Source organism: Equus quagga, chromosome 7, assembly GCF_021613505.1.
Source record: "Equus quagga isolate Etosha38 chromosome 7, UCLA_HA_Equagga_1.0, whole genome shotgun sequence".
Classification (NCBI taxonomy): domain Eukaryota; kingdom Metazoa; phylum Chordata; class Mammalia; order Perissodactyla; family Equidae; genus Equus; species Equus quagga.
In genome coordinates this window covers 17,915,106-17,926,822 of record NC_060273.1, presented here as the reverse complement: position 1 = coordinate 17,926,822, position 11,717 = coordinate 17,915,106, and the positions used below count along the sequence as shown (strand labels likewise).

Below are 11,717 nucleotides of genomic sequence, written 5' to 3'. Positions count from 1 at the left end.
TGATGATGTGATGATGATGGGGTAGTGATGGTGATGATGATGATGGGGATGATGAGGATGATGGTGATGGTAAGGGTGGGGATGATGGTGATGCTCATGGGGTGATGATGATGGGGATGATGAGGATGGGGATGATGGTGATGATGCTGATGACGTGATGATGATGGGGGTAGTGACGGTGGTGATGATGATGGGGTGAAGGTGACAGTGGGTATGGGGAAGATGGCAATGATGATGATGATGATGTGATGATGATGGTGGTGGCAATGGTGATGGCGACAATGATGACGGTGATGATGATGATGTACCCACTTGATAGGGTTACTGTGCAGACTAAATGAGGTAACTCAGGCTAAACATTGCTCACTGTGCCTCTTCTATAGTAAGCACTCTAGAAGTGTTGGGTCAGCTGTGCGCCCTGTGCCCTAGACCTCCGGAGTGTGTCCGCTGCATTGGAGTTTATTAAATAAACACCTTCCTCTGCAAACACTAGGTGAAAGGCATGAATCAGAGACAAGAAAGGGAAAAAAGGGTGACACTTTTCTCCCTTAGCGCCTCCTGTTTCCTGCTAAGTCTCTGTTTCCTGCCAACTTCTGCAATCCAGCTTGGTGTTTCTGGGCCTCGGGTCCAGGCTGTGGAGCCAAGACCTTGGGAGGCAAGCCCAGCCTTGGTGGGCTTCCTGGGCCCCTGGACGGCCATCTCACGGCCTCCAGGTAGATTTGGAGGCTGAGAACCTGGTACCCAGGAAGGTGAGGGGCTGCTGCCCTGAGAAGCACGGCCGCACGCAAGCCGGCTCTGGCCTGGCCCTCTCTGCTGGGGGAGTTGAGGATCCTCACCCACACAGGGAGCCAGGGCGGTTCCCGAGCGGGGAACAGCTGAAACCTTATACCTGGCCACAGGGGAACCAAGGGCTTCAAGAGCCATGTCACAGAGCAAAAATTTCCACTCTTCCACACTCACCTCTCAGATGACACTGGAAGACAAGGAGAGGCCGGGTGGGGAGAGCAAAGTGGGCCCTGCGGTCAGACGGCTTGGGTTTAATCCCAGCCCCACCATTTGCTAGCTCTGTGTGACCTTGGGTGAGTTCTTAACCGTTCTGACCCTGTTTTCTTATCTGCAAAATGCATACAATTACACCACCTGTTTCACCGGACTGTTGGAAGGATACATCGAGATCACGCCACTGCGTGAGAGCACAGTTTCTCCAGGTGTCAGAGTGGGGAGGACACCTGTACCTGCCCTTTGTGACGACTGCTGAAAGAACTCCACGCAACAACGCACATGCCTGGCGCGGCATGTACATGTAGAAAATGCTGCCTGCTTTTCTTATCTTCCCTGTAGAAGAGAAAGCCACGCGTCCCCAGCAGCGTTAATTGGACGAATCGTATCATGCGTTGAAGGAGAAACTGAAGTCAGTTCATCCCTGTGTGTAAGGGACACTGAACAGCATGGTCCCCACAGGGAGTGGCGCCCTCCTCGAGTGGAGGAGATGCTTTTTTGGGGGCTGTCTGATGGCAGGGTGGGGTCTTTAGCCAGCTAGACCATAAGATCCAGCAAGAACGCAGCCCACCCATCTCAGGCCCAGCCACTCAGGAGTGGGAGTGAGGATGGAGAGGGGGTCCTCAGGGGGGAGCTAAGGGGTCTCCCGGGGGCTGAGAGACGTGGCTTGCTCCCCACTGTATCTACAGTGTCTAGCCCACTGCTGGGACCCCTCCAGCCATCCATCATTGATTCAACAAATATCCGTGGGGCGTCTCCTGGGAGCTGGGGCTGCAGCCCTGAAGCGGTAAACAGACAAAACCTTGCCCTCTAGAAGTTGAAGTCCCTGTGACCTAGTGTGGCAGCATTCAGAAGTCACTCCCAGATATTCCCAAATGCTGGGAAATGGCTCTCCCCCCCCACCCCACCTCCAGACCTGCTCCTTCCTCCAGGTTCTCCCTTCTATGGGAGCGGAGCTGCCCAATGGGCCGGGCATCCCAGGGTCAGGCTGCCACCCACTGTCCTCTGGCGGCAGAGGGGTCAGGGAGGGGTGCGGCCCAGACTGGCTTCTGTTCCAACAGCCAGCAAGTGGCAACCAACCAGTCTACCCCCAACTTGAGCATCACCCCTCCCTCGACACACACTCCCAGGCCCTGATTCTGATCTTTCAACTTTCCCTCAATTCTGCAATCGAAGGTGTCTCTGGCTTTTCAGCCCAGGCCCTTCCTCCCACTGCCCCACCCTCATTGATACTCGAAGCCAGGCAAGAACAGTGAGCACGTCTGGAGTTAATCAGAGCCGTGGAACGGCGGCCCGTGACTGTGGTCAGTCACCTGCCAGCCGCTGAGCTAAGGGACCGTGTGCTTAGCCCACTGACGCCTCACGTGGGCCCCACGGGAGGTACTGCTGTCCCATCCACAGGCCAGGGTTGGGGCTCAGACATGAAGTATCTTGCCCCAGGTCACGGGGAGCTCAGCCCCAAGTGCAGCACGGCTGACTCCCGAGCCCTTCACTATTGCACAAACTGCCCGTCCGGGGAAGAGAACGAAGGAGGCTGGGGCTTTTCACACCTAAACCTTAGCGGGAAGGCTTTGAGGACAGGACTTTTCCCTCGAAGCAGCCTGTGGTAAAGCAGGACTCCCCCCGCCTGGGAAATGGCCCTGCCTTCCGTGCGGGAGCACCCCTCACGTGCCAGGAGCACTCTGAACATTTTACATTTCCACCCTAGACTCTAAAACAATCCTTCGAAGGCCACCTTCAGGTCCACAGCCTCAGACCCCAAAGGTTCTTCACGGTCTGTCACGCTAACTAACCTCACCAACTAACCTCACCGAATAACCTCACAAATGCCTCTATCCAACTCACTCTCACTGTGGTGCAAACCACTAAGAAAGGACAAAGGTGATCCCTCCTGGTGTGTGTGTGTGTGGGGGGGGTGCCTTTCAACCAAGAAAACTGACAAACTCCACACGCAGACAGGTGACAGCCCCACAGTGGTATTTCGGCAATCAGCGTGCAGGTGGGGAGGAGCTTGTTAGGGGAGGTTGCAAGCTGGCCCCCACTTAACATCCTTGACGGGGCCAAATGAGACACAGCTCCTGAAGGAGGGGCACCAGACTTCCCGGATCTTAGCCCTCCTTCTAGCCCTCGGCTTGGGAATGAGCTCCCTGGCACATAGGAGGGAGCAAGGCTGCCTGGATTATCCTGGAGGTCTGCAAGGAAAGGGCTATGTTTGCCATAGGGCCACCAGTGGTTCCCCAACTCCCCAGCTTCCAATCCTCAAGGCTCAGCCCGTCGTGGAGGCCCTGGGGAGGAGGAGAAATCTGGGGCTGAATTTGGGTTCTTTTGTCACTCTGTGGCCTCTTAGGCAAATCCCCGAACCACTCAGACCCTCAGTCTCTTATCACCCCACACCTCATCAGCTGGGGGCCCTTTAGCTCACTTCAGCCTCCCGAAGCTACTCCCAGCAAATTCATCCCAGGGACTCCTCCGCGTCCAGCTCAGCCCAGGACTGTATCTTGGCTAGGACACCGTCTCCTCAACGTGAAAAACAAAATCCTCTTTTAAAAACAAAGATACGAAGACTCTCAGGCTAATTTCAAGTTAATTTATTTACTTAAGAAACATTTATTCAGGGCTTACTGCGTGCCGGGCACTGTTCTAAGCACTTGACAGTTAATCCTCATGACATCCCAGATGAAGTGAGAATTATTATCATCTCCAGTTTACGGATGAGAAACGGACGAGAAAACGGAAGCACGGGGAGGTTAAGTAACTTGCCTGAGATCACACAGCTGATAAGTGGCGGAGCCAGGACTGGGATCTCTGCTGGTTAGCAGGCCTCAGGTTAAGAATTGCTGAATACTGTGTAATTTACATTACAGGGACACATAATATTTTAATTTTGAGAGTGTTATGAAAATATAGACGATGCTTTTACAAGCTCCCTGGACACTTGCGTGCCCATCCCCTCCCAAATCTGCTGGTATTAACGTCTGGTCCAGTGGCTGATTCTAGCCTCCCTGTTCTCCTAACCCTGACCTCCTGTGAGAGTTCCAGAGACGCAGCGCGAGCACCTTGCCCGGACAAAGCCGGCTGATCCTGGCAGGACGCCTGTGAGCCAGCGCTCACTGACAGCCCCACTTTCCAGGTGGGAAAACCAAGGCTTAGAGAAGCACACACACGTGATCAAGTGTGCACAGCCAAGACGTGGTGGACCCAGGGACTAGAACCCAAGCAACCTGATAGCAAATCGCCGACCTTTTTTTTGAGTCATCTCTAAATTTTTTTTATTGTGGCGAAATATACAAAATTTACCATTTTAACCATTTTTAAGTGTACATTTCAGTGGCATTAAGTGCATTGTATTGTTGTGCAACCACCATCACTATCCATCTCCAGACCTTCTACATCATCACAAACAGGATGAAATGCTGTACCCACTAAACACCAGCTCCCCGCTCCCGTTCCCCCAGCCCCTGGGACCTCTCTTCTGCTCCTGCTTCTATGAATTTGCCTATTCTAGGAACCTCAAGTAAGTGGAATCATACAGTGTTTGTTCTTGTGGGATCAAAGGCCCTACTTTTTTTTTTTTTTTTTTTATTAATGTTATGATGGATTACAAGCTTGTGAAATTTCAGTTGTACATTTTTGTTAGTCATGTTGTGGGTACACCACTTCCCCCTCCGTACCCTCCCCCCACCCCCCCTTTTCCCTGGTAACCACCGATCAGATCTCCTTCTCAATATACTAATTTCCACCTATGAGTGGAGTCATATAGAGTTCGTCTTTCTCTGACTGACTTATTTCGCTTAACATAATGCCCTCGAGGTCCATCCACATTGTTGTGAATGGGCCAATTTCGTCTTTTTTTATGGCTGAGTAGTATTCCATTGTGTATATATACCACATCTTCTTTATCCAATCATCAGTTTCTGGGCATGTAGGCTGGTTCCACGTCTTGGCTATTGTAAATAATGCTGCGATGAACATAGGGGTGCAACGGACTCTTGAGATATCTGATATCAGGTTCTTAGGATAGATACCCAGTAATGGGATGACTGGGTCATAGGGTATTTCTATTTTTAACTTTTTGAGAAATCTCCATACTGTTTTCCATAGTGGCTGTACCAGTTTGCATTCCCACCAACAGTGTATGAGGGTTCCTCTTTCTCCACAACCTCTCCAACATTTGTCGTTCTTGGTTTTGGATGTTTTTGCCAATCTAACGGGGGTAAGGTGATATCTTAGTGTAGTTTTGATTTGCATTTCCCTGATGATTAGCGATGATGAACATCTTTTCATGTGTCTATTGGCCATATTCCTATCTTCTTTTGAGAAATGTCTGTTCATGTCCTCTGCCCATTTTTTGATCGGGTTGTTTGTTTTTTTGTTGTTAAGCAGTGTGAGTTCTTTGTATATTATGGAGATTAACCCTTTGTCGGATAAGTGGCTTGTAAATATTTTTTCCCAATTAGTGAGCTGTTTCTTTGTTTCAATTCTGTTTTCCCTTGCCTTGAAGAAGCTCTTTAGTCTGATGAAGTCCCATTTGTTTATTCTTTCTATTGTTTCCCTCAACTGAGGAGTTACAGTGTCCGAAAAGATTCTTTTGAAACTGATGTCAAAGAGTGTACTGCCTATATTCTCTTCCAAAAGACTTATTGTCTCAGGCCTAATCTTTAGGTCTTTGATCCATTTTGAGTTTATTTTGGTGTGTGGTGAAAAAGAATGGTCGATTTTCAATCTTTTGCATGTGGCTGTCCAGTTTTCCCAGCACCATTTGTTGAAGAGACTTTCTTTTCTCCATTGTAGGCCCTCTGCTCCTTTGTCGAAGATTAGCTGTCCATAGATGTGTGGTTTTATCTCTGGGCTTTCAATTCTGTTCCATTGATCTGTGGACCTGTTTTTGTACCAGTACCATGCTGTTTTGATCACTGTAGCTTTGTAGTATGTTTTGAAATCAGGGATTGTGATTCCGCCGGCTTTGTTTTTCTTGCTCAAGATTGCTTTAGCAATTCGTGGTCTTTTGTTCCCCCATATGAATTTTAGGATTGTTTGTTCAATTTCTGTGAAGAATGTTCTGGGGATTCTGATTGGGATAGCATTGAATCTGTATATTGCTTTAGGTAGTATGGACATTTTAACTATGTTTATTCTTCCAATCCATGTGCAAGGAATGTCTTTCCATCTCTTTATGTCATCGTCAATTTCTTTCAAGAAAGTCTTGTAGTTTTCATTGTATAGATCCTTCACTTCCTTGGTTAAGTTTATCCCAAGGTATTTTATTCTTTTCGTTGCGATTGTGAATGGGATAGAGTTCTTGAGTTCTTTTTCTGTTAGTTTATTGTTAGTGTATAGAAATGCTACTGATTTATGCACGTTAATTTTATACCCTGCTACTTTGCTGTAGTTGTTGATTATTTCTAATAGTTTTTCTGTGGATTCTTTGGGGTTTTCTATGTATAAGATCATGTCGTCTGCAAACAACGCGAGTTTTACTTCTTCGTTACCTATTTGGATTCCTTTTATTTTTTTTTCCTGCCGAATTGCTCTGGCCAGCACCTCCAGTACTATGTTGAATAGGAGTGGTGAAAGTGGGCACCCTTGTCTTGTTCCTGTCCTCAGAGGGATGGCTTTCAGCTTTTGTCCATTGAGTATGATGTTGGCTGTGGGTCTATCATATATGCAAAGGCCCTACTTTTAAAAACATTAATTCAGGGGCTGGCCCAGTGGCGCAGCAGTTAAGTGCGCACATTCCGCTTCAGCAGCCCGGGGTTTGCTGGTTTGGATCCCGGGTGCGGACATGGCACCGCTTGGCAAGCCATGCTGTGGCAGGCGTCCCACATATAAAGTAGAGGAAGATGGGCACGGATGTTAGCTCAGGGCCAGTCTTCCTCAGCAAAAGGAGGAGGATCGGCAGCAGATGTTAGCTCAGGGCTAATCTTCCTTAAAAAAAAAAAAAGAATTCATTTCTTATTTGAAAATATACTACATAATTTGGGTAGTGGTCAAAGGGAAGTTCGCCTTATCTCTAACGCTACGCTTGTTTTAAATAAGGAGGAAGAAGATGCATGTGGCTAGATTTATAAGTACAATATAACACGTTTGGGGGAAAAAACTTCCAAAGAGTACCAGATTGTACGCAAGGAAAAGGAAGTCTCCATCTCACCCAACACTCTCAGTTTCCCGCCCCAACGTCACCACTATCACCAGCTCCATGTCCTCCAGATTGGAATGTGCACATACACATAGGTACATATATATGCAAATTGAGTCTCTTTTTAAAGCACTCCTACAGATGGTAGAAGACTATATAAAAATACCTTCCTTGCATTTTTCTTTCAACAAAACATCCAGAAGATGGTTTCACATCCATTCACAAAGAGTTACTGCCTTCTTTTGAATGGCCGCAGCATATGTTCTCGTGCCTGTTTCGACATGTATAGTATTTAGTTCCTTTCTGATGAATGCTATTTGGTTTCCGATCTTTTGCTGCCACACACAGTGCTGACTATCTTTGTTCTAACATGTTGGGTGCAATGCAAGGATGTCCACTGGGTAAATTCCTAGAGCTGAAGTTACAGAGGCAAGGGGTATTGGCATCTTAAACATCGACAGTTTGCCTAAGTCCCCCCGAGGTTGGACCGATCTCTGCTCTCGCCAGTACAGTCTGAGAGTCCTGGTTTCTCCACCAACACTGAGTGTTACCCAGCCATCTGGGCGCGTGGAAAACAAAATCAGTGTGGTTCTGTTGTGCGTTTCTGTTTTTGGGGTATGGTTGAGCATCTTTGAGCCTGTTCGAATTCAATTTTTATTTCTTTTTATATAAACAGCCGAATCATATTTTTTGCTCTTTTTTCTTTTCTTTTTTGGATGGTTGGTGGTTGGTCTTTAATTTGGAAGAGCTCTCCGTGAAATTAACTCTTTGTTATAAAAGTGGCAAATATTTTTACTAGTTTGACATGCCTGGGCTTATAGGTGTTTGGTCACGCAGAAATTATTAATTCTTATGTAGGCAGATCTAGCAATCTCGAGCTTTCTGGCAAGGCCCATGCTTCTACCCATTAGGCCATACTGCCTCCCACTCTTGATCAGTGCTTTGAAAAGGACGTGCAGAGGGGGCTGCATCTCCATCAGAGGTCCTCTCCAGGATGTGACTGTCACCTACCTGGACTTACCTCCTTGTCACTTGACCTGGGAGCTTCTTAATGGTCCTCACTGCAGAGTCGTGGGACCATTTCCTACCGCTAGGAACTTGTGCCAGGACACATGGTCTCACGGGGCCCAGGGAGAAGAGGCTGCCCACAAAGGCCGCAGGCACAGAGAGGCCTCCAATAACAGGCTTTTTATGGGGAGGAAAATGAGTCCTCAGCTGCCTGGGCACCTTTCACTAAGAAACAGCTCCTCTGAATGTCAAATCTTGCCCCAGGCCCTCAAGGTGAGCCGGCTGGAGGCTGCAAGAGGAGGAAGGCGAGCAAGTTCTAAAGGATAATAACCCTGCAGACTCCACTAAGCCCCTTGGCCATTTTCCTGTCTGTAAAGAAATGGTTCTTTCCAGCCTCCTGCGCTGAGGGGGCGTGACTTGTTCCAGGACCCGCCCTCCAGCCTTGGTCTTTACTGACAGCGGAATTCCCACCATCTCTCCACTTCTCCGGTGCAAGGCGGATGCAGGTGGACAGAGGGGACCACATTTGAAGGTTTTCTCTAGGCTAGGTTGGGCCGAGAGGCCTGCAGGGACGCGGGCTTTGTTCCCATCAGAATAACGGCAGCACTGCTGTGTGCCAGTGACTGTGCTAAGAGCCGCACATCCATTCTCCCATGGGGTCCTCACAACAAACCTCTGCAGTGGGTTTTACTGCTACCACCCCCACTTCACAATGAGAAAATGGAGACTCAGAGAGGGTGCACGGGCTTTCACATCAGCCGACCCCGGCTCTGCCCCACCCACTGTGCAAGCTCTTGGCGAGAGGCTTCCCTCTCTGAGCCTCTGTCTAACTCATCAGTAAGATGAGGATCACGAGACCTGACTCCCAGGGGCATTATGAGGACTATAGGGTGGCGAGTATAGAGGAACCTGCACACAGCAGGTGCTCAAGAAATGCTCATCCCCTTTCCCGCTGCAAGCCCCATCATGATCTCAAGGTCCTTTTCTGTCTCCCCAGACTCATCTTCCTGCTTCTCCCTATACTTTGAGATACCTTACCTCAAAGTCATATTGTCACTTGTCACTTCCTAAACGTGCTTCACTTGGTCATGCCTCCAGGCCTTTGTAAAGGCTGTTTCCTCTGTGTGGAAATGCCTTTCTCACTCCATGACTCCAGAGAAACTCCTACTCATCCTTCAAAATCCACCTTAGAAGTCCCCTCCTCTTTGTATGTTTCCTTGAAATGTGGTCCTCTTCCTGTCCTTGGGCAGAAAAATATCTAGGGTTGTGGCATCTTATTTGAAGAAGACACTCAAAGTGTTACTTTCCTCCCTTCCTTCCTTCCTTTCTCCTTCACTTGTATTTCCATAGCATTCTATATGGAGTACAATTGGGAGTATAAATTGTACTGTTCCAGGGACCAGACAAGCTAACGCCACCATTATCAGCGTCAGCATCAGCAGCATCAGCACTCAGACAGTATTTACCCGGCACCAGGCACCGTTCTAAGACTTTTAGGTGTGTTGACTCATTTAATGCCTCAAATAATCCTTTGAGGCAAGTGCTACTTATTATCCCCATTTTACATGTTAGGAAGGAAAGTCACAAAGATGCTAAATAATTTGCCTGAGACGACACAACTCAAATGCAGAGCTGGGATGTCACAGCTGGCTGTGACTCTACATGATTAACTTTTACATTATCCTGCTCTTTATGAATGGCAGGGGGCCAGGTGGGGACTGTGGCACCCTCCAGGGCACACACAGGGCACTGTGGCACATGTAAGGGGGCAGCCAAATGCTGGACTTGGAATTGTCAGCCTTTCTGATCCTCTTTTCTCAAGGGGATCCAGAAATATGGAGTTCTATGTGACATCTCCCGCTTTTTAAAATGTTGAGAGTAAGCTAAAATTTCATAAGGAGCATGGGCCTCCTGGAAGCCGCCCTTGGGCCCCGTTTGTGACTTCTGCCCCCTTCGTTTCTGCGTCTTAGCTCAAGGCCAAGCGCATGGTAGGCCCTTTGTAGGTGCTGGGACATTTCTGGACTCTGGATCTCTCGTTGAGAGCTGGGCTTGGCTCTCCGCAAGCAGAAATCGCACCTTGCGTCCCACTCAGCACTCAGGATTCTCTAGCCTGCGCTTGGAGTGTCGACGAGGTCCAAAATGGTGGTTCTGAGGTCACCCCCACCCTGGGGCCGTCCCGGGGGCTCCCTGGTTCAGGCCGAGACTTCCTGCTCACTGAGTGCTGACGAGACTCTCAGAGTTTTGTTTCGTCATCCCTCTGATCCACTCAACAATTTTGGGAGGTTGCCACTGTCATCATCTCTGTGTCACAGATGTGAAAACCGTGGCTCAGACAGGGAAGGAAACTGCCCAAAGGAGGAAGTGGGGGAGCTGGGACTGGAATGCAAGCGGCTCTGATTCCAGCTTTTCCCCAACTGGCTGTTATCAGGCATTCCACCAAACTTGTGATGTTCCTGCCACACATTCCAGGGCAAGCACACTCTCACACCACAGCCGGGACCTGGGGAGTCGGAGGTACACAAATAGGACGCTGGACACTCCAATCTGCCAGCCGCGGTTCCTCACTCCTTCCGTTTCCTATGGGAGGGTGGGGGGTGGCACCGGGGCATCTAGAAAGGACCCCTGGATGCAGTCCCTTATGGGAATTCTGCCCATTCGGGCCTGGACAGGCAGAGCTTGTGGCCTGGCTCAGCCCCAGGCCTTTGGGCTCAGCGGAGACGGCAGCTAAAGCAGGTATAGTGTTTGTCATCGCCTACAGACAGACAGGATAGAGATGTGTGTATGTGCACCCGTGCATGTGTGTATACCTTATGTATGCATGTATACATGCATGTGTGCATACATGTGCGTGTGCAATGGAGAAGAGGGGACTTCTCCCCCCAAATTCAGATCCTGTGAAGTTAGTTTAGGACAAAGAACAAAGAGATAAAAACCAGTCCTGAAACTGTTACCACTTAAGTGCCTATCAGCAGGCATGCTCCTGGTGGAAAACCACGCAGCAGTTGAAATAAACAAGCAAGACTTACACGCAGCATCGCGGATAACTCTCAAGGACGTGATAACTCGAGGCGGGGGGAGGGAAGCTGCGTGGCAGAATGATGTGGATGTATTATACCATTTCTAGTAAACATCCACCCACAACATTGCTATGCAGTTTACATACTTTCTACAGGTATGCATATATATGACTGCATGGGTGTAGGAAAGGTCTAGAAGGAAATTATGAAGGCAGTTACCTTCTCGGGGCAGGGAGGGCAGGTTACAGACAAAGGAGAACCGATCCACGCGTCCCTGAGGAATGACACAGTTCGGTGGGTAGGTCGGTCGGGCCGCTGTGCATGTCGAAGGCCCGGGGTAGCTCAGGGCGGCGGCAGGGTTGCCAGAGGTCCCCCACCGGTTCTCTCAGGGCTGGCTGCCCAGGCGGCCTGCGATCCCGGGCGGAGACGAGCTGGGGGCGCTGTTGTGCCTCTTGGGAACGAAGCTCTGCTGCTTCCTCCCTCAACTTCCCCCTGCCTCAGTTTCTCCCTCCACCCCAGTGGGGAAGGTCATCGCATCACGCCGCACACCTCTGTCC

At 49.3% G+C, this 11,717-nt stretch overlaps 1 protein-coding gene across 1 annotated transcript in view; it reads right to left on the bottom strand.

Annotated features, from left to right (window-relative positions):
- The window catches only part of SCNN1B (sodium channel epithelial 1 subunit beta), a 58,728-nt gene that overhangs the window by 46,053 nt on the left and 958 nt on the right, over nt 1-11,717 (bottom strand). The gene's annotated exons all lie outside the window — the stretch shown is intronic.